At 38.6% G+C, this 23471-nt stretch overlaps 1 protein-coding gene across 2 annotated transcripts in view; it reads left to right on the top strand.

The window, feature by feature from the left end:
* Window positions 1-23471, top strand: part of SHROOM2 (shroom family member 2) — a gene marked incomplete at both ends in the record, with an annotated part of 128334 nt that overhangs the window by 91639 nt on the left and 13224 nt on the right. The window lies entirely within an intron of this gene.

The following is a 23471-nucleotide window of genomic DNA, read 5'->3' as shown; positions in this document are numbered from 1 at the left end:
AGATTGATACTCTGTGTGCCTACCTCAAAAATCCCTGCAATTACTTAACAGTCTGCACAGCTAAACCGATGTACCCATGGGTAAGAAAGGCTGCTGAATAATCCGCCTACAGAATTTAGCAGTGTCTGAGGAGGACAATTAGAGCTTTATTCCTGGATTCTGAGTCAGTCACGTGCTGAGCACCAGCTGTGCAGGGTAGGGGGGTGCAGCACACTGCTATGTATAGAGAATGTCACCGTGGACAGCTATAATGTGCATGTGGTGTGTATGTACATGTGATTATGGATGTCAATGGCACTGTCAGTGCTCACAGGGATAGGAGGAAGGGAGGAGGGGCCTCTGCCTTACTTATCATGGCTGTGTCTTTTAGCTGACTGCTTAACTACTCTGAAGAAATTAGTTCCAGTAGCAATCTGCTTTTGAGTTACAAGCCTAGCAATTTTCAGAATTGTTCCCCCCACCCCCGTGTGTGTGTGTGTGTGTGTGTGTGTGTGTGTGTGTGTGTGTGTGTGTGTGTGTGTGTGTTAAATTGGCAAGCCAATGAAATTCTGGCCTAGGAATGTTAAAAATTCATTTTTAGCTTTTTCTAGATGATTTATAAATTTCTGGAGGGTCAGCACAAAAAATATGCTTGTGATGTTAAAGAATAATAAAAATAAGGGTGTTGCAGAGGTGGTACCTTGGTTAAGAACACTAATTCCTCTTCCAGAGGCCTTGGGTTCAAATCCTAGCACCCACATGGCAGCACACAACTGTCTTCTGATGCCCTCATATAAAAATACATGCAGGCAAATTATCAATGAACTTTAAAAAAAGAGTAATAAAAGACAGTTTATAATACAGAGATGTAAAGATACCTAGTGTTTCTACACAGGTTTAAATGAACATAAATATGTCTCTGTAAGAAATTAATTATCGCTCTACTATTTGATGCTTGGAAATAAGTAGTTTTATTACATTGTTTAGATAACACAAAAATATTGAATTGTACATTATGTTTTTATTTGCTGGTTATTCATCCAAATCAAATGAAGTGACTTTTTAAATTAAAAATGTCTTAATTTTTGAGATGCAGTGTCACTTCACATCCTGAAACTCCCTGCATAGGTAGCGCGGGCTGCCGTCAAACTCATGCTGCCCTTCCTACCTCAGAACTTGCTGAGGTTTCAGGGGTGAGGTATCACTTGCAGCTAGTAACATCTCTTTTATGTATGTACTTAAGATCCTGTAGGACTTTACCATGTTGCAAGAAGAGAATTACAAATATTTTTAGCTAAACAGAAAGTATATAATTGTAAATCTTTGTGGGGGGCTGGACGTGTGGCCTGTAATCCCAGCACTCAGGCTGGGGGGGGGGGAACTCATATATTCAAGACCAGCTCTAGGCTCTAGAGCAAGACCTTTTCTAGTATAAACAAACAAACAATAAAGTATATGGAACATCAGAAATCAGTGAGGGGAGTCTACTGGTTAAGGGGAAAACAAAACACTGGGTAGCTGGGAAGGCTGACCACAAATGGCAGATCCAGTGGCATTTTCTCGACTCCATTACACCTGGTCTTGAGCAGCCCACCTCACTGGTACCGACTGTCTTCCCTGTTCTGAAGATATTTTCCTAAAGGTTCTCACTGCTCTCTGGGATTTCAGACTGAATACTCAAGCTTGTTACAACCAGCAGGGTCTGTTTCTTGCAAATGCATTCAATCACTGACTTAGGAGTCCCATAAACTGATTTCTTAAGGGCTATCATTTAAAAAAAAGCAATACGTGTTCTTATGTTTAGGGACTAGTGAGATGGTTCAACTGTTAAGGCCCCTACCACCTAGCCTGTGGACTTGAGTTCCATCCTTTAAATACATGTAGTAAAAGGTGAAAAACAGCTTCTCTGTTGTCCTCTGACTGTTGTCTACGTAGACTCCCACCCATCTCCTTGCTAAATCCTCATTTGTTTACATCGTGGGTCTCTTTCTAATCTCTAGTTCTTACAAGGACACCAAACAGATTAGTTTTGAGCCATCCTAGTGACCTCATTTCTCCTTAACCACCACTTTAAATGTCTTGTTTGCCTACATAGTTATACTCTGAGATACTGAAGATAAGATTTCAACACATTAATTTGGGAAGAGGTCTCAATTCAGTTCCTAACACTAGGAGAGATGCCTCTGCTTTTTCCATTTACCTTTATGCTAGTAAGTTCAGTTTCTGTATCAGCTTTCTCACACTCACAAGTGAAGGGAAAGCACTTACAGTGAAGACTAATAAAGGATCTTCTGTCTTATGTGTGGCTAATGGGGCAGCAAGATGGTAGTTGAGGGCTTCAGAACACTGTATAACTGTAGTCTTATTGTGTAGCTCCCAACTTTGTTCAGTAATTCCGCTTTTTAGAGTTTGACTTTAAGACATTTCTCACCATCAGGTTAAGAACATGATGTCTACTTCCTTTTCTGCCCTTTCCTTCACCAGAACCCCTTTTCTCAGTCCTTTGTCAAATAATTTTGTTTGGTTTCCTAGAATTCCTAAAATGCTTAAATTCTACCATTTCTCTTTCTATTTTTTCATTTCATGTCACTACTTTCTAAATTAGCCAGTCATTAGTAGACCCTAAAGTTAAACCTCAGCCAATGAGGAGCAAGCAATCTTTTATGTTAGGGATAAAAGACTGAAGCCATCTAGGCCATGTGTGCAGCTAACCCACTAGCTTTATTCTGGAGCATAGCACGCCCTTTTTGGAAAAAGAAATTGCCATAGTGAGTTACTTTCATTTTGTTTATATATTAGTTCTTGTGACACCACAATTAGTTTTTCTTTATACCCTCAAAGTAGATGTCCATTTTATTGTGAACAATGATATCCTCTGCCAACTGGGATAATGGGTAGAGAATGATATGAATATATTTCCACACCATTGTCCTGTTCTCTGGACTCCCCCTCCTCATTCCTGATAGGCGGGTTGGAAGAACAGGATTTTGTTTTTTTACTACTGCTTGTCAGACATAGTTCCTAGATAAATTAGGTGCCAAATAAATGGTTGGTGAATGAATACACTGGTGAATTGATAGATTGTGAGGGAACAGACAAGCTAGTCCTTGAATGGATGGATTCAGAGAAGAGTAAGTAGATGAATGAATGGTTGGACACCTGAATAGATGAGTGGTCAGATAGAAGGATGAATGAATTGATTATGGGTGGATATATCATTATGAATATAGTCTAGGGCTCTTCAATTAGATTCATTTTCTCTACCAGTCAAAGAAGTAAAAGGCAAAAAAAAATTATAAGCATGACAGGTAGCAACAAACAAGCACAAACAGAATCAGCAGTTGAAAGGCATTTATTAGGGATGAGGAAACATGCTTATGCAGCAAATGCACAGAGAAAAATGACCCTTTCTAAAGCTTAGGGGAGGGGAGAAATAAGGACACCAAAAATTCAATCTGTTTATAAAAGGGCTGGGGATTTTTAAAGTCTGAAAAGTTTTCCTCCCCTGATTTAGGGCTGGGCAGTTTGAAAAAAAGATAGGATGGTTAACTGGCCCAACTGTTAAGTAGAATGTCTGAACTTGTTGAGCCAGGTCATCAGTAGGTACCCTTCTGGCAGGAAGAAAGCCCTCAAGGTCTTGAAGGCCAGGCTTTTGTTTCAGGTTAGGAATAGTGAGGAGGAAACAAGCTACAAAACTGAATTCATGTTGAGGGAAAATTCTTTAGAGGCATTTTGCTCTAATATAAAATACATTAACCAGCAAAGCAAACCCACTTTGGGTATTTGTTTTTGAGAGGGAACTTGGTGTGTAGAAATTATTGTGAAGACCAATTTCCTCTTTAGAAAACCAGATTCTGCCAAGTGGATTTTGGAAGTAACAAAGATTGATTATGGGAGAGCTCTACCCTGTGTTCATGGCTTTAGGGCATATGTTTATTGTCCCTGGCCTTCAATTAGCTGTCCAGCAATTGTAGCCTGCCTTTTCTAAAGGACTGTGCTAGGTAATTATGTATCCAGTGCTGGGTGGGTCAGGCTAAAAAGGTGAAACTTAAGCTTGGAAGTAGAAGGATAAGGGAGGGTAGACAGGGATGAGGAGCCAGAGCTTCTATTTCACAAGGCCAGGCAGAATTCTGAACTGAAGTGCTCTTTCTGTATATGCAAACATAAGACCATTGTCCAAAAACTGAAAAACAGCAACTGCCAGAAAAAGACAGAGGCAGGAGACTAGTTGGTTGATTGGGTTGGTTGGTTTTGTTTGTTTGTTTGTTTTGTTTTGTTTTGTTTTTTGAGACAGGGTCTCTTCATGTAGGCCCTGGCTGTCCTGAAGCTCACTCTGCAGACTAGGCTGGACTCAGATTCATAGAGATCTACCTGAGACTAAAGATGCATTCCACCACACAGGGACAGACTTTTGTTTTCATGTTTATTATTAGTTTTTCTTCTCATTGCTATGACAAAATTCTTGAAACAGTGGCTTAAGGAATGGTAGATTTTGGCTCACAGTTGCAGGGTACTGTTCCCAATGGTTGGGAACTCATGACAGCAGGTGTGTGAGGCAGCTTCACTTTGCATCCGTAATCAGATGCTCATGTTCTCCTTTTATTCTGCCTATGGGATGGCACTGCCCGTATATAGGGTGGATCTTCTTACCTCAGTTAACCCAATCTAGAAATGCCTTTATAAACATTTGGTTTTCAGAGTACTGAAAAGAAGGCTCTAGAAGCAGGCAGCCTCTTGAGTATAGGTAAGAAGCTTGACTAACTTTTCCCTTTGCTACTTTTTCTGGTTGTTAGCTCTTTGTATTAGAGCTATAAACTGTTAGGTCTGTGGCTGATCTTTAGGAAAGCAAATACCCATTGAGGTTAAGTTATCTCATAAGACAGCTACAGAAATTGGACCTCTTGACTTCCCTTGACATGCATAGGCTTTGTAGGTACGCACATGGGGGAGGGTACATCCTGGATGTTATTATCTGTTTGTGAGTTTACCTGAAATCCCAACTTCTTAAGCTGTGGGTCATAACCTCAGGTTGTGTTACCTAACTGAATGTGAGTCACAAGACCTTGATAAATGTATATGGACCAAAACCATATTAAAAGTCAAATGGGTAAGAAATCTGAAGTATTTATGGTAGTCCTGGCCCATAGTACATGTATCTCATGACTGTGCTGCAGCCTTGGTTCTGAACACACAACAGACTATACTTTTCATTGCACATTATTTTACAGTGTGCATTGCCAGCAGGCTTTGCTTGAAATACCTTGACTCCAGTTTGAGAGTGCTATGTATTATATATTTGAGAAGGAAAGCAAAGGACAAGGAGAGATGATGTATGAATAGGGAGGACCACAGTAGCCTAAGAAGTGTCTATGTCAGCTTTTCTCGGGGGTACAGACCTCAGTGCTTTTGCTTTGTTTTTGTTCTGTTATATTAAGATAAAGTCTTGCTATGTAGTCTACCTGGCTTGGAACTCACCATGTATTCCTAGCTAGCTGTGAGCGTATAGTCTTCCTGCTTAACCATCCAAATAGTGGGATCCCAGGTGTGTATATTCTGTCTAGTAGGAAATGAGCCCTTTTATAACAGGGCTGTTAACAAAAGCTTTTATAACAAAAGCTGACATAGATTTTTCAGTTTGTTTGCATACAAATTTGCCAAATTGTTTCGTGGTTTATAGACTAACAGCTATACAAACAGAGAATAAAACATGTTCTATGTTTAGACATATTAGATTATGCAACAAAAATAATACCACATAGTGTATACTACTGTGTATATAATTGATCCAGAACATGTCGATCCAAAAATTTAGATCAATGATGTACTGGGAATAAGAGGGGGACATGGACAGTTAACAGGGCTAAAGAACTTTTAGGATACTACATAGTCTATAAAATGGTTTGAGCATCTTATAAATTCTGGCAATTACACGTTACTCTAAGAGGTGTGTATATATGGAAACCTGTACATCATAAAAGTATTTTCTCTTTAGATGTAATTTGTGATGAATCTCCTTTAAGAATTCTTTTGTGTTCTCTTTTTTTGAATAGCCCACCAGTTATGATTTGGAAGTTGGGAGGGTGATATGAAGTGGAAGTCGATCTGGGTGGAGTTAGTGTAGGGAAATGGAAGGTAAGTGTATGTGGGCATATATGAAGTTCTCAAAAATTATTTTATTTTTTAATGTAGTCTAAAATTATAACAGTTACACTTGGGGAGATATCTTAGTGTGTAAAGGTACCTGCTATGAAGTTTGGTGACTCAGTTTGACTTCCAGTATCTATAGAGTGAAAAGAGAGAACCAGCTCCTGCAAGTTAATGTGAATTGGTGCTGTGATGTTTATCTAATACTAATAATTCAATCAGCTATAAATGGAGAGAGAGAGAGAATATATTTTTAAAGTGCAACCCACCACACCTAAATCTTAATCCCATAGGAAGGACGAGGGCCACCCTGAAGACTGGTTAGGGAAGATCAAAGGTGGGTAAGCCTGGAAGAAGATTAAATACATACACACAAATAAACCTAGTACCCACAATGAGGACACCTCAGGGCCCCTGAGTCATATAATGAACAAAGTTGGAACATTTGAAGCAACAAAATAAAGTAGTGATGGATATCAACCAACATACAGAATAAGTTTTATGGTATTTACAAAAATGAATGAATGAATTAACACATGGGCAATAGACAAGTCTGTCATGTAGACAAAATGTGAGTACACTCTACTCTCATTGCTGTGCTAAAGGCTTAATAACAAGCTGATGGCTTTTAGAAAGTAACTAGATAGTGAGAGCCCTAACCAAGTGAATGGAGTACTAGGGGATGGTAGAATCTTTTGGAGCTGTGTGTGATTGGTGGACGTGGGTCACCTGAGTGTATCCATGGCTGTCTTATCCTAAGTCTTCATCCTCCTTTCTCTGGCCTGCTGTGATATTTTGACCTTACCTCATGTAGTTGACCACTGTGATAATTTGTCTCACTCAGGCTCAAAGCAAAGCAATGGAATCAGGGTAATCTTGGATTCACTATTTGAAACCATGAACCAAAATAAAGCCTTTATCCTTTAAGATGTATCTTTCAGATATTTTGTTACAGCTGTGAGAAAGTTCAGTATGTCTACCTTCAAGGAGGTGGAACATAACTCTGGGCCTTCAGTCATCTGGTAACATCCTATAGAAGAATGCAGGCTGAAGAGTACAGAGAAAGCTTACAAACTGACCACATGATTGGATTGATGCCATAGAAATAAGACATGTTAGAAGTATGTACCCTTTGTATGGTGATGACAAATAATAATTTACCTCTGTAGTCTTTACCCAGAAAATCATCAATACAATCTAATTATAAAAAGGGGAAAAATCAAATGAAAAGGTGTTACAGGTGCCTGAAAAATCCTCAAAAGTATCAAGAACACAAAAACAAGGAGAAGTCTAATTATCTTCTATTCCATTTAGGATGCTGGAACAAAATACCTCAGACTACAAAATCAAAGCAGCTCACCTCATACCACTGAGAAGCAGAGAGGGAAAGTGCGGACTTAGGACTAGATAGTATTTCTGTTGTTTTAGATATGGTTTCACTATGTAGTCCTTGCTCGACTGGAGCTCACTCTGTAGACCATGATGGACTAACTTACAAAGATCCTCCTGCCTCTGCCTCCTGAATATTAGGATTAAAGGCATGCTATGCAGCCACCACCAGGTATTTTGAACCATTCTGGAGGCTGAAGTCCAAGGTTAAGGTACTAACAGATTTGGTGCTTTGTGAGATCTCATTTTCTGGCCTAAAGATAAATATTTTTTTCTGTGTTCCCACATAAAGATATCAATCCCACTAATGAGATAGCCATTCTCATGACCTGTTACCTCCAAGTTCTTAAGAGGTCAAGGTCAGTTGTTTGGTTGGTGTTTTAGAAAGGGTTTGACTTCAGATGTTCTATGAACTCAGAATCTTCCTTCTCACCCTCTGCTGTGTGACATTGTTCCTTGAGAGATATAAACAAATGTCACTCATCCTAGATAGGCATCTGATGACAGACCAAAGTACAGATAGTGCCAAAGTCCAACTTGGTGAACCAGTGATATGTAATGGGGTTACTTACAAGAATATGGGCGAGGGGTTATTTACAGGAACAAAACGGTCTCCAGGACAGCTGCATCACCAAAGCCCATCCTAGCATGGGTAACAACTTATGAAAGCTGGAGACCTGGAACGCACTGTACAACTTGCAGGCAGCTCAGTATGTCTGAGAGTCTTCTCATCAGCTCAGCTACTCTCTGCTTCTTCCAGGCTTGTCTGAATCTTCTCAGCAGCCTTTGCTGTTTTTTATACTCTAGAGAAGGGAAAACCCCAGTAAATGTAGTCAATTCCAGGGCCTTCTTGAAGCTATTGAGTTTTTTTATACCCCGTTTTAACAAGCTTCCCTATAGATTGGACTGTTTTGCTTCCTCTTAGAACATGCTATTGTTTCACCTTCCTGTTTGTTGTCTGCATCCTACAGTTTCTCTTCAATGGAAGGTCTTTACCTAGTAAACTGCTATGCAACACCTTCATCCCAAATTCTGGCATTATCCATGTCATCTCCACGTCTGCATGATTATGGTTTTAACATATTCATTTGAGGGGAGGGAGACACTTTCAGTATCATAACACCATCACAATGAAAGGAGCTTAAGAAAACATAGTCACTATATACAATGTGGTGCCTGCCTGAGATCCTAGGAACAATAATATATAATAATTAGTAAAGTATAAAATAACTTAGAAATATTAAAATGATATAGGACCTTTAGTTAATATTAATGTACTAATGTTGAGGTGTCTCATTAATACAATAGGTGGTAATCAGTCTCAAAATGTACCAATATTGGTTGATTAACTGGGGTAAATATATGTCAAACTGTTTTTCATCACTACAACAAAATGACTGAAATGATCAATTTATAAGGGAAAAGGGTTGTTTTAGTTTATGGTTTTAGAGGTTTTTACCTACGTTTAGTTACATTGCTTTTAGGCCTCTGTTGAAGCAGCACATCATAGAAGAAAGACATTGGAAAAAAACCATTTAATTTATGGTGACTTAACTTCCTTCGTGGAGGCCCTAAAGATTTCTTCCATTTCATAGCAGTGGCCTCAAGGGACCAAGCCTTTAAAACACTGTGAGAGATACTTAAGATTCAAATGACAGTATATCATACAAATCTGAAGCTTAATAATACAGGATGTGGTCTATTATATGAAAACTTGTTCCTTTATGTAAGTTTTCTATAACTAATTTTTTTTTCATTGGAAAATGAAATATTTGTGTTAGGGATATACCTAGTTGGTAGAATACTTAATTAACACTTTTAACATGTACAGGTCCCTTGGGAGAGGAAGGCAAGGATGGAGATGTCAGGGAGGTGACATCACTGTATATGAGCAGATACATTAAAAATACTATATGGATATGAAAACACTGGAAAGAAGTAGGAGCTGTGCAATAAAAAAATACAGGTTCAAAGCTTCACTGTGTTTGTATCTGGCCACCCATATTTCATAACCTCTTCTAACCCCTTCTCATAGATTTAAGCATTTAGTGGAATCCAAGTCAGTGTACCACAGAGACACCTACACAACATTGTCCACTGAAACACTGTTCACAATAGACAAATTATTAAATTAACCTGCGTATCCCATAAACAGAATAGTAAACAAAATGTAGGCTGGTGAGTATATATATTTTTTTACTTGATCACAAAGAAAAATGAAATTATGTCATTTTCAGGGAAATAGATGAAACTGGAGATCGTTGTATTTAGTACAATAAGCTAGATCAGGAAACCTTTTTCTCCTCTGGAGGCTAGATTAAATACATGCACGCATATATGCATATGACATGAAAGGAGTAGAAAGGTTAGTATTTGTGAATATGAAGGATAAGAAAGGGGGGCAAAGGAAGATAATAAGAGTATATTAGCAAACTATGTGATTTAAATGTAAAAAATACAAAAATGAAATTCATAATGCTGTAAAAGCGAATGTGTGCTAATGAGAAAGTAAATGCCTAATGGATATAATGATAACAGATTAGCAGTGCACTACACTGGAGGCTGCAAAATATTGTGTTATTTGGTGAATTGAGCAGGACTCAAATCATTACTCTATATTGAGAAGAGCTTTATGGAAACAAGCTGGAAAGAGAAAGCTCTGGTGGCTAAACCCAGGACTCAGATGTTGAGGGCTGTCTAGGTGGGAAGGAGCTATGAAGAAAATTTGTGAGGGGGCAATTTCTCTTCAGGACTGAGGTTGGGGGGGCTGTGGTCAGAGTGGAGGTGGGGCACAGTGTCTTTAAATGCAAGTCATTGTGATGTGATGAATTGAGTGAGTCGGGGTCAGTCTGGTTGCTTTGTCTTCTTGCCCCAGTGCCCTTACACACAGGAAAAGTTCTGAGACACTTTGTTTGTTAGTTGATGGATTACATTCCTAATGAGTGTGTAATCAGGGTAAGAATACCCACCGACATAAAATAGGCTATTGAGTGTCTTCTTTAACTTCATTGTAGTTGTAGAGTTGGACCATGTGTGCCTGTGATAGCATTGGTGAAGTTCTTAAGTAGAATTCATAAATGACATTCTTGCAGAGGGTTCTTCTATATTTTTCACTTTTAGAAAACAGAAAAAGAAAGGACCCCCTCCCATGCCTAATAGGGGTTTTAAAAAGACAAGCCTCTTACAGCTTAATCATGGGAAGTGTTGGGAATATTTCCTGAGACCAGATAGACTGGGCTCTGGAGTTGACAGAACCTTCATAAACTTGTACATCATAAGGCAGCGGGCTCTGATATTCCAGCTGTTGCCAGCATGCCTTCGTGACTCCACAATGCTGTAGGCAGCAGGATTCTGCGGTGGCAGAGGCGGGCTTTGGGTCCCTGAAGCACTTAGCTGTCTTTGCAGGCTGAATGAGCCACAGTCTACAGCAGCAAGCAGGGGTGCAGGTAAGAGACTTTAGTTCTCCTTCTCAGAGCATCGTATCCCTGAGGGGACCTGTTTTAAAAATCACTTGTGCTATTTGTGAGGGGGTATACTTCCTAATGCCTCCTTTGTTCTACAGTCTTAAAGGGCAGGTTGTTTGTTAGCTTACAATGGCGTGGGTCTGATCTGGCAAGATCTGCAAACATTCTCATTGTTTATTGTTCTGTCTAAAGATGAAAAATCATGCAAATCAGGATTCAAATTCTGGACGGAGTGCTCTGCAAGCATGCACACATGTGAGAGGGGCACGTTTGTCCATGCTGCATGTCCTGACGCAGGCAGGTTTTGCAGCCTTGTTTTTTAAAGCTAGATGAAAGCACGTTGGAACTGAAAGCTGCCGTCCCCTAACTGGTGGGACTGGTAGCCCTTGCTGTGTGGAAAAATTGCTCTGTGTGAGTTCTGCACATGGATGACCCGAGTATGCAGGCAGAAGGAATGTGTGAAGACCTGTCTGCATTGCCGTTTCTTTTTTAATAGCCCTAAGATGCAGGCATTCTCACTCCTGAGACACTGAGTGTGGACCCTGAAAGAAAATGGTGAGTTAGCCACATCCAAATTGGGGGATCGTAAGGGGGTAAAACCAGGTGTACATGCTTGGTCATGCAAACAGTCCATGTGTATATTCACACAGCTTGCTAACTGCAGTGAAATAAAACTCTATAAGGAGAAAATTGAATCTCTGTGGCTTTTAATATTTTAGTTCTTATAATTTATTATTTGTTTTGATCATGATAATGTTCTTCCTTTAAATGTGTTATACATGTGATTGCATTTTCCATTCTGCCTCTTTCATTGTGATTAAAAATGCAGGTTATTGTTTTGGGCCATGTTGCTAAATGATGAATTGCCTTTGCTGCAGGCAAGGAAGCTTTTGCATGTGTAGAAGGAATGCCATTTTCACAGGAAAACTGCTGCATAGCTATCTCTGTACACACATACATACACTATCTGAGTCTGTATTCACTGACTCATGGGAGAAGGTGTCATCTTGAATTGCACATTTAGGCATTGATTGTGCCAGTGCAGAGGCAAAAAAAAGAAAGGAGGAGGAGGAAAGGCAAATTAAGAGGAAAGGTTGTCCAAAATCTGATAGCATTATAACTAAATAGCTTGCTGTCTACCGATTACATTTTTTCAAATGACTGGAAAATAATTTTAAGTGTAAAATGCTGAAACAAATTTGAATGGTTGGCATATTTTCTGGTTGAAGTAGATATAAGTATTTTTGATGATTTTTGTCATAGGAGAGTATTGCTTTTGTGGTAGAAAAGAGGACTAGTCTATATACTTTATTATATATAGTAGAAAATACATTTTATGTGTACATATGCATGTGTGTGCGCTCTCTCTCTCTCTCTCTCTCTCTCTCTCTCTCTCTCTCTCTCTCTCTCTCTCACACACACACACACACACACACACACACACACACACACACACACACACACCTCTGTCTTAAGGAGGAAGTTTGCAGGGACATTCTCATTCATTCAAGCATACACGAAGGGTTTTTTTTAACATTCTGGAAATAATCACAAGTGTGTGTCAACTAGATGGGTTACGGAAGCCGCTACCCGGCTGCAGTGACAAATTACTTAGTAAACGCCTGTTAACTGCTGCATGCTTTGCATAGACTGGCCATTCCCCCAAAGTCTGACTTAGGATGCTGGAGGTTGGGGAAGGTAATAATTCATAAGGCCTTTCAGAATATATTTATAGGACTCTTTAGTACTTTAGGGGTGTGTGTGTGTGTATGTCTGTGTGTGTGTGTGTGTGTGTGTGTGTGTGTCTGTGGTGTTGATCATGGGTGGGGAGCCATAGGAAAAAGCTGGCATTTTATGTCTACCTTGAACTACCCATCTTTCCCTTTCCTTGGACACTAGAGGTTTTACCTGGCTTCTGCTAGAGCAAGTTAGCAGTCAGATCATTGATAGGAGGATTATAGACATTAAAGAGAGAAAATTAAAGCCATCCTTAATCCCCTCACCCTGTGCTCAACTACAGAACATGAAAGTGTGTGTATTTTGAAGTCTTGTTTCAGCATGATCATCTATTTTACATATGTAGTCATTCTTCACATAGTATATGCAAACTGCCTTTAAAATTTTTTTAACTTATATATACTATGCCTGGTATCCTAAGATATGAGAAATCTGTCTTTCAGTATAGACATTTAAAAACTGCTTCTCATCATTCACAATTACAAATATTTTAGTGAGCATATTGTACTTGAGAGAGTACACACAACCATGTGTATTGTCTTAAGACATGATAGATACATATTTAGGAGATAGCGCCTTGTGGACCTATTAAGAGTATCATTGCTGTTTATGCCTCATTCACCAGCAGCCTAGCAATCCTGATTTTCTCACAGTTTTACAAATATTAAACATTAATTTGGAATTCTGTGGTTTATTAAGTAACCCACTTTTAACAGGCATTTCTAAGGGCCTTGCAAAGGCAATCTTTTTTTTGTATATTTGTTGGCCTTTTTTGTTTTTTCTTTGTATTCATTACTGTTCACATTTCTATTAAAAGCCGGCCTTTCTTAATCATTGTCATTTATGTAACAATACATTTGTGCAGTATGGTTTATACTTTTCAAACATTTACAGTTCATTACAGTTAGATTATTTCTAACCCTAAGCTCTTGTTACTGAATCCTCTTGTTATGGCCCACATTTAGTGACTCTGTTATTACCAATTCTGTGCTTTAATGGCCACCAGCTTTTAGCAAGTATGTGTTATTATTGCCAGTATGTAGTTACCAATTGTATGGCATTACATGCAACCATCTACAGCTCTTTCAATTCTGAAATGATATACAATGCTTTGCAAAGATGAAAGAGTGGCTGAGGATGATATGTTATGTTGTATTCTTAAAAAAAACAAAAAACAAAAAATGGAGAACTCAAAAGACAGATCTAAATCCTAGCTTAGAACGAGTTGCTTGCTGACAGTTTATAGGAGATTGGAGTGCTCAAATAAGTATTAGAGGACAGTGCCATGTCGTATGTACTCTGCTATGTTCTTAGTCTGCCAAGTATTCAGTAAATGAATTGGCTATTCTGAGGACTTTAGAAATATCTGTGATCCTAGCATTTTTAGTTGCTAAGGTAGGAGGACACTAAGTTCAATCCCAGAGTGAGCTATATATCAAGATGCTGTCTCAAACAAAGAAATGAAAATTGAGAGAGGCAGTCAAGCTTGATCTTCGTGCTATGATCTTCAGTCACCACCTCCATGCTAAACCCTAGTCCTTCACATAGTTCCCAATATTCCACAAACAAACAAACCAGATCCTGACTCCAAGGATGCTCCTGATTGTTTGATATTAAATTAAGATAAACAGTATATTACATGTAGGATGAAGTCATTAAATATATACTCCTTTCTGACTCAAATGGTAGGTCTCCAACTGATTTTGCTATAACCTTTGACCACATTTTTATTAGTAAATCTTAGTGAATTGTATTGTATGAGATCTTTGATTTTTCAGCCTTTTCTTTTTTTCCTTTTTCCTAAAAAAATTTGTAAATGAATGTTTTGTCTGCATTCATACATGCATGCATGTATGCCTGTGCACCATGTATAATTCTGTTGGATTCCTCAGAACTGTACTTACAGATGTTTATGAACCACCATGTGGGGGCTGGAAATCAAACCTGGGTCCTCTGCAAGACCAACAAGTACTCTTAACCACTAAGCCATCTTTCTAGCCCCTGTCTGTTTTTCCTCCATAGGTCTCACAGTATTTTCAGCAGGTTTTCATAGGACCAAATTGTTCCAGAGCAGTATATTCTGATAAAACTTGGTTTATAAACCATGTAGCATACTAGCAATTTAATACTTATACTTTTTCTTAATGAAAGGGATATGCCAAGGGAAAGGGAGATGAAAGGGATAGAAAGATTAAAATTTCTAGTTTGCTAATCCCTGTTCTACATAGCAAGGCATATGCTAAAATTTAAATTCACAACTGACCTAGCCTGGCCTGGTGCTGCCAAGCATTTAATCTCAGCTACTTGGGAGGCTAAGGCAGGAAAATCTAAATCCATGTCCAGGCCAGGCAATTTGTGTGAAAATAAAAGGTTAGAATTATAGCTCAATAGTAGAGTGGTTCCCTCATAGGCCTGAGGCCTTAGGTATTTGCAGTTCCAAGTATTGTCAAAGGTGAAATAACAATAAAGTGTTAGAAGTTTATCAATTTTATAAACATTGTGAAGGATATAGGAGAATGTTAAGGCTAGTGATATACCCCAATTGGCCTATCATCCAGCAATCCCTGGGTTCAGTCCCAGTACTACATAAACTTGGCATTATGGTGCACACCTGAATTCCAGCATTCAGGAGGTAGAAACAGGAGGATCAGAAGTTCAGGGTTATCTTTGGCTATATAGTTAGCTCAAGATCAGTCTGAGACACATGAGACCCTGCCTCAAGGGAAGTTGAGAAAAAGGGGATGGGTGGAGAGAAGGATGGAGAGAGAGAGAGAGAGAATGAATATGTATATAAGAATGCCAGGAGAGAGGACAGAAGACTTTATGTAGTAGAGGTCTAAAAAGCTATGTTTAAAAAAAAAAAAAAAAACTTTTCTAGACTAACCTGGGGCAGTGTTGCTCACCTAAGTGGAGCTCCACAAATTTCATTTTGAAGGTTTATCATTTTGAAGTGATATCCTGGCCCAGGGCTCAAGAAGTTGTTCTGACTGTAGGAACATGGGTGGATTCCCCCTAGACCTGGTACCAGAGAACACTCAGTGACACCATTTTTATAGATAATGATTATTTTCTTTGGAAGAGAAATTCAGAGCCAAGAATTAAAATGCCAGGAATATAGCTTTTGATACCCACATATAGTATGTAGAAAAGTGGGAAAGAAGGAATTTGAAAGGGGAAGTTTTGCAAAATAGATTAATGTTTTCTTGACATCCAAATTGCTTGTAAGGCTGGTTTTGAAGTAAATTTAGAGGGGTGTCATCCTTCATTATTCGAACCCTTTGCCAGGCCTTCTGACTAAGTTTAAGAAGAGCCCAGTTTCTTGCTACATCAAATCTTGGGACCAAGTATGAAGGGATGGAGCCACAGAAATGAGAAAGGCCTTGCAACAAATTTTCAAGATGTATGATGTAAAAGCATACATAATTCACTGGGATACTGGAGCAGCAGTTATAGATTATAATCTCTCCAAATTCTAGCTGTTGTATGTGCATGTGGGGTATTCATGCATGTAGAGTCCAGAAGTCTGTGTCAGTGTCTTTCTTGATAATTCTCTACCTTATTTTTTGAGACAGTCTCTTAACTTAAAACTCATCAATATGATTCATCTGGCAGGCCAAATGAGCTTCAGGGGATCCTCTTGTCTCCAAACAGCATTAGGGTTTTACACACACACACACACACACACACACACACACACACACACACACACACACACACACACACACAAACCACCACCATCACCACCACCATACCGAGCCTTTACATAGATGCTGGTGATCCAAACTGATTCCTGCACAGCAGTCATTTCTGCAGCCCACTCCCCTGTTTAAAAATTACTGTATAGTATTAAAAAGTCAGTGCCTGTTAATTTGGGTTTACATCATCTGTGAGTGATATGATTTCTCTTTTAATCTGTCTTCTCCCCAGCCTGTTTAACCACAAATGATTTATCTTTTTTTTTTCTAATTCAACTTCATTACTTGGCATCTGAGTCTCTGTAAGCTAAAATGAAATCCCAGGGAAACTGTAAACCTTTTTATCTATCTGTGAAGACACTGAAGAAATAAAAACTCGTTTGGTTTTCCAAAGTAATTGCTTTTCCCACGTGGCATGAAAAACACAGGCTGGCATAGAGAGAAAAGCTGTAGCCAGGGGGCATTGTAGTAAACACATGGCCAAAGTCAGGATGCTCTGGGCTTGTGTTCTCCCCAAATTACATCCAGCAAGACACAAGAGTTTGAAGACTGGGTACAGTAGTGTATATCTGCTATCACAACTACTCAAGAAGTTTAGGCAGGTTTGCCTGGGCCACATGGAAAGTTTGAGATCAATCTTGGCTGCATAGTGAAACCTTGTCTTAAGTATATCTCCCCTAAATCCCCAAGTGAAGACACAGGAAACTGTTAAATGATAAGATCCAAGAGTTTGAACAAAACTCACAGAAACAGTTATCTTCCTTGTCATCATAAGCATAATATGGCTGTTATTTTAGCAAGTATAGGTTAATCATCCCTAGTCCACACACCTAAAATATGAAATTCTTTTGAATCAGAAACAGTGCCCACATAATGCCGCAAAAGAGAAACTTCTACATTTGACCTCACATTATACTATAATGGGTTGCAGTCAAAATGCAGGTACACTAAAAATAGTACATTAAAATTATTTTTAAGCTCGCTCTCTCTCTCTCTCTCTCTCTCTCTCTCTCTCTCTCTCTATATATATATATATATATATATATATATATATATATATATATATGAAACATGTAAAATATAAATGTATGTCTATAAATATAAGTGCATGGCCTAAGTTAGCATTATTGCATTCATGTTTATAATTAAGTTCATATATGTTTGTGTATATGTGTATACACAAATATATATATTTGAATGAAAATAGTTCAAAAAGTCTTTTAATTCCAAATTCAAATACTTCCCCCAAACATTTGAAATGAGAGATACTCAACCATGTTGTTTCTGTGACTGGAAATTGGACAGTCAGAAGATAATCAGACAGTCCATATTCTACAGCTGCTTGTGCTCTGGAAAGTCTGATGATTAATTGGCATTTCTAAGATTATAACTAGTATCATTAATCTTAAGTGTTCATACTCTAAATGTTTCTGATGAACTCTGTGTCTTTGTTGATTGGTCAGTTGGTTAACTGCCTCTTTGGTGCTCTAGTGCCATATCCCATTGTCTCTTTCCCACTTCATTGACAGTTATGGGATACTGTGTTGATGGAAGAGCTTTCTGTTTATACTTAAAACAAAGAATTTATGTGACTGCTAAGAATTATCAGGAATGTGGGAAGAGTGGTGAGAAATATCAGGGGCTCACCTGGGAGACTTGTATGTGGAATGGCTTGGGTGTTTTGTCTCCCAGCTGCCTGACTTCTGTACAGAGATCTTACTGATATATCCCTCTAAGCTGTAGGGCAGATTGGTTATCTATGATTGATGATGAATAAGTCTACTCTTTCCCAAATGACTTTTCTCTGTACCCACAGCCAGAGGAGGTATACTTCCTAGATGCCACATTCAAACTGTAAATATGAAACTATAGAGAACATGGGACTTAAGCGATGTTGACATTCCCCTTCATGGAAATGCAGCTGTTTCTAAGACAGAAATTCTGGATTCCAACCTGATTGTGGTATGAGTTAATTGGGTACTTCACAAACAAATTGGGCAACTAGCTCTCAAGTGTGACTCTCAGGCCACAGTGCAGAACTGCTCCTATGTATTGTGTGTGTGTCTAGGTAGTAGGTAGATGGTAGAAGGGTGTGTGTGTTCATAATAAAATATTTGCCACATCACACATGTAAAGGTCAGAAAACAACCTTAAATAGTGGTCCTCACTTCCTACTTTTTTGTAAACGGGTTCTCTCATTGTTTCCCTGTTGCATATACCAGGCAACTGGCACCCAAACTTTTAGGAATTCTCCTGTTCTCTGCCTCCCACCTCAACATGGAAGCAGTGGATTACTGGTCCTCAACACTTACATAGCAGTTGCCCTATCCACTGAGCTCATTATCACATCCAAAAGACTTAGAAAATTTCTCTATCATCCTCTACAAAGGTAACTATAAACTACTAGCAAAACAGTGGTAATTAATTAGTGATAATAGAGCAGTAAAACAAATGTTTATTTTGGTTGTTCATACATGAAGTTATTTCACCAAAGACTTAGATGTTTATATCTTGAAAAAGTACCACTCCCCTGTGTATAACATTCTTCACCGTGACTGGAAATGAGTGACAGCAACAAGTGTTTTTATATATCTAATGGGTTGCCTTTTAGACACTGGAGAAAACAGGTCACAGGTCTCTCGTGGAGATGCTTTGTGCTCAGCTAGGAGCATAGACTGAATAGAATTAAACTATAAAGTCACTTCCGAGTTCCATACTAGGTTGAGACATGAAGATTGGAATGGGGCTGGCATGTTTAAGGACCCATGTAGTATGGAGGCAGGTATGCCCAAGACATGACTACAGGGAGCAGAGAACAGAAACTGGGAGAATTGAAGCCAGATTTCTCAGTTGTTGTAGTGAGTAGATGGAGTCTGGAAATAAAACAGCCATGCCTCATATGCATAAACTTCCCATTGAGGTCTGAAGTTGCTTGTCTCTAGAGAGCAGGAGCAGATTTGTCAATTTAAATAATTGTGAGGTTAATAAGATTTCTAGAACTTTTGTCTGTTTTTTCCCATTGGTGTTGTGAACATACTATACCAGAACAGACACTTGTCTGCCTTTCTATGGTGCCAGTACAAAGTATAACATCAGTTTCATTGGCAGGAATTTGCCAAGAAGTTCCATCAGCATTAAAAGTCACTATGGGAATGAGTATGTTATGATGAGCTCTGTTGAAGGGTTGCTGTGAGGTAAGCTGTGGAGTTCACAGGCTTGTGTCACACTTGAGGGTGTAGTTGAGCTGTAAAAATGAGGAGTGGGACTGTGAAGGCCATAGAAATAGGTCTAGACAGAAAAATATATGCACAAATGCATGGAGAATCCAGACAGACAAACAAACAGACAGATAGCAAATCAAGTGGATCATATCAACAATGTGGACAGAATCTCTGAAGTTTCTGTGACACTCAAGAATTCTTTGCCTGTTGAGTCTTGGATTGTATACTGAGTAACCAAATGCACCATTGTCTCCTTCTGGTGTGTCCAGTAAGTTGTTGAATTAGATGTTCCTATGTAATTTGAAAAATGGGTTATTATTGATTTTTTTCTTAAGATTTTAAAATAATTTGTGTGTCAGGTATTTGATGTGGGTTATGGAGAGAGCAGTGTGCGTACATTAGTGTCCAGAAGCAATGGGTCTCTCTAGAAATCTACTCACAGGAAGTTGTGAGGTGCCATACATTGATGCTGCAAAAAGAACCTGGGTCCTCTGGAAAAAACAGCATATAACACTCCTCAACCACACAGCCATCTCTTAGTCCCTTTCTGATGTGGTTTTAATATGACCATGTATCGCTGTAGTTCCACTTTACTTTGATAAATCTATAGGGTGACATCTATTTTACCTTTAGGAATACGTTCTTAGCAGTTTGTGTCTTGTTAATGGTACTGGACAAATGCTGGTGAACCAAAGTACAGAGTCACCCTCCATCCTCCAAATTAAATCAAAATCTGCTTTTAAAATGGAATCTCTCCAGATAAGCCCGAGAAAACATTGTTTATATAATACAGAGGAACTTAGAGCAGGGCACAGTTTGATTTCAACTATTGGTTTCTGCCACATGACAATATGGTAGGCCCTTGCTACATAGTTGTCCTCTTCAGTGTGTTTTTTCCCTTGTAATTCTATCCTAAACCTTTCACCACCTGAGTTGTAATTGTGGATGTCCAGTGAGAACTTCATGCCCAGTAGTAGGTGAGAATTCTGTGTTTACATCAACAGTTAGTTATTATATTAGGCCCTGCCTTAGAAAAATAGTACAAAACATGGGATATATATATGTACATGACATAGCCATATATACACAGACACACATATACATGTATAACATACAACACAGTAGAGATACATAGCATGGCACACATGTACATTTACATAAATGTCTGCACAGATGACATATATAGCCTATACAGTATATATCTATTTATAAATATACCTACATTTAAACATATCACAGACATGCCATACCAGACTCTGTCTGCATTATATATCTCTTGGACACCATTAAAAACAGATTTGAATTTGGTTTCAACAGAATCCAAATGGCTACATTTTAGTTCTTTTTTATTGTATCTATTTGTGACCTGGTTTGTGACAAATAGAATTAGTGATTTTATAATGTTGATTCTGCAAGCTTGGACTGGAAAAGGGCCAAGAAAAGGAGAGAAGGCAGTTGTGAGTGACTAATAATGCATAGATTTTAGCAACAAATTAGTGTTTGTTTGATTTTGGTTATATAATACAGTGGCTAGTTATCCCATAATACTAAATGCCAGGATCTTTTGACTGGGAACATGGCTACTATTTGCAGAGAAAGCAGTTCATGTATATTCCTACTTTTTTGAGGTGACATAGGAGACAGCTAACATATGACTTGCTCTTCTCAGAATGTATCCTCAGTTTAACAGCAATATAATGTCCTATAATGGTGCCCTAGAAATTAGGATCCATGAAGGAAATACCTTACTGGGAACCAAAATGACCTTTCCCTAAATCCTGGTTTATCCCCCAGTTCCCATAACTGGTACCACACACCTCAGTCTACATATGCATATTATTTCTTGACCTTTGTTTCCTCTTTTTATATAAATTAGGATGCTGCTGTGAGGAAGGCAGAGACATACTGAGAATTTCTTTTTCTCTGCTTTTGTCCAGAAATGTAATCCATTCATTTTTCCATATATATTATATATGACGAATGAATGAATGTGTTTCTGTACTGATTCAGGTAAAAGTTCAGAAAGAACTAAGCTTTATGGCTAAGAGCTACACTAACTAAGAGTTTTGCAACAAAAATGTCTGTTAAACTAGGTATTATTCCCTAAACTATCTACTACTCTGCTTAATATACTTTGGTGAAACTTCAAACTAGAAGCTTCTTTGAATGTCTGTATACTACAAATGGAAAATGGTACTTCTTTTGAGTTTTATTTGTCTTCTTGCTCTGATAAGTTTAGTAATTTTGTTGTAGGTTGTTTTCTAAACAGTCTTTAATCTCCTGAGCAATAATACAAGCATGCCTACCTTCCTAGATGACTCATGAGGACCTAAGCTGTTTTGTTTTCTCGGTTTTATCAGGGAAATGGGGTCTCCTCATTAATAAAAGAATTAAGAATGTACTCAAACAAAAGCTTAAGAGTAATTTCATTGGAATTTAAAAGAACCCCAGGGCAGGCAAGCTGTAAACATAAGCATTTATGCAGAAGGGGGAGAGTGGAGGAGAGAAAGAAAAAGACAAGCTGATTGAGTTAAACCATTATGGATGTCAAGTACATGGTGGGAAACAGAGCTTTATAGAAAGAAGGAAAAGATGGGTGAGATGTGGCTTAGTTGGTAGAGTATCTGCCTAGAAAGAATGAAAAAGTCAAAAGTACTAGAGAAAGTATATTTAGCCTATGGCCAGCATTGGAAAGAGAAGGGAAGACAAACAGCAACAGCATGAGAAAAATTACACCTTTCTAAGTCAGGCAGACCCTACAGAACCTCATGGTAGCTTGTAGGGACTACACTGGGGAACAGGAATTCAGGGAAGGGAAAGTACAGTAACTAACTAAAAGGCTATTCCTTCTATCATTTTTAGCACCATTTTAAGATGAACCCAATGTTTCCTTAGCTAGGTCAGTAGGCTGTCCAGGAATGTTAAATCTCTGCACAGGCCAGAGATTTTATCCTCTCTGCCAGAAGAAATAATTTTCTCTGAGCCTTTATTGATGCTATATCATTAGGATATCAGTTTCTAGCTTCATTGCTAGTAGAGTTTAACTACATCTGTTTGCAGGGACACGGGAGGCATTGGCTCTGCTCTATTCTGGAACATGTAAACCCAGAAAGGGACCTCCCCCTCCCATTTCCCAAGGACACAACAGGGTTATCATCTATATGCAGGGCACTGACATGAGAGCCTTGCAGATCCCCCCCCCTGTAACACCCTGATATTATACATCATATGCAGGTTGTAACAAGCACAGAAGCTCAAGTACTCTAGGTGTGAAACAGGGATAGGTTCCTCTTCTCATTGACTAGCTACTTATACATGCTTCCCTTGTCTGAGTCAGTAGCAAAGTTTTCTTGGTAGTGTCCTCCTACCCCTACTCCCACCTACCAACCTAGGAGTCAAACTTAGGGCCTCAACATATTAGGTGAGTATTCAACCACTGAGATATATACACTGTTCCTCAAAAAAAAAAAAAAAAAAAAAAAAAACCAAAAACAAAAAACAAAAACAAAAAAAAACCCAAGTGATTGTTTTTTAAACAACTCACTCTGTAGCCCAGGCTGGCTTTTAACTAGATGCATTCCTTCTGCTTGGCATCCCAAATACTGGGATTATATGAAACACCATGCCCAGCTCAGAAGTCAATTTTAGACTTAGAATTGTTCTTTTCCTTAAATCAGAGGAATTGTTTTTCTCCTTGGGCTTTGTTTGGTGTGGTATGTTGGCAGAGTCAGTGCATACTGAGTTGTTGGAAGTTTGCTAGTAGTCAACCCATATGCTTTAATAATGGCATAGACAGCCAGACATGCAGACCAGCTTCTATATATGTGTCATGGGCAGGCCTA

The sequence above is a fragment of the Micromys minutus genome (assembly GCF_963924665.1).
Source record: "Micromys minutus genome assembly, chromosome: X".
Taxonomy (NCBI): Eukaryota; Metazoa; Chordata; class Mammalia; order Rodentia; family Muridae; genus Micromys; species Micromys minutus.
This window is presented reverse-complemented; position numbering and strand designations above follow the sequence as displayed.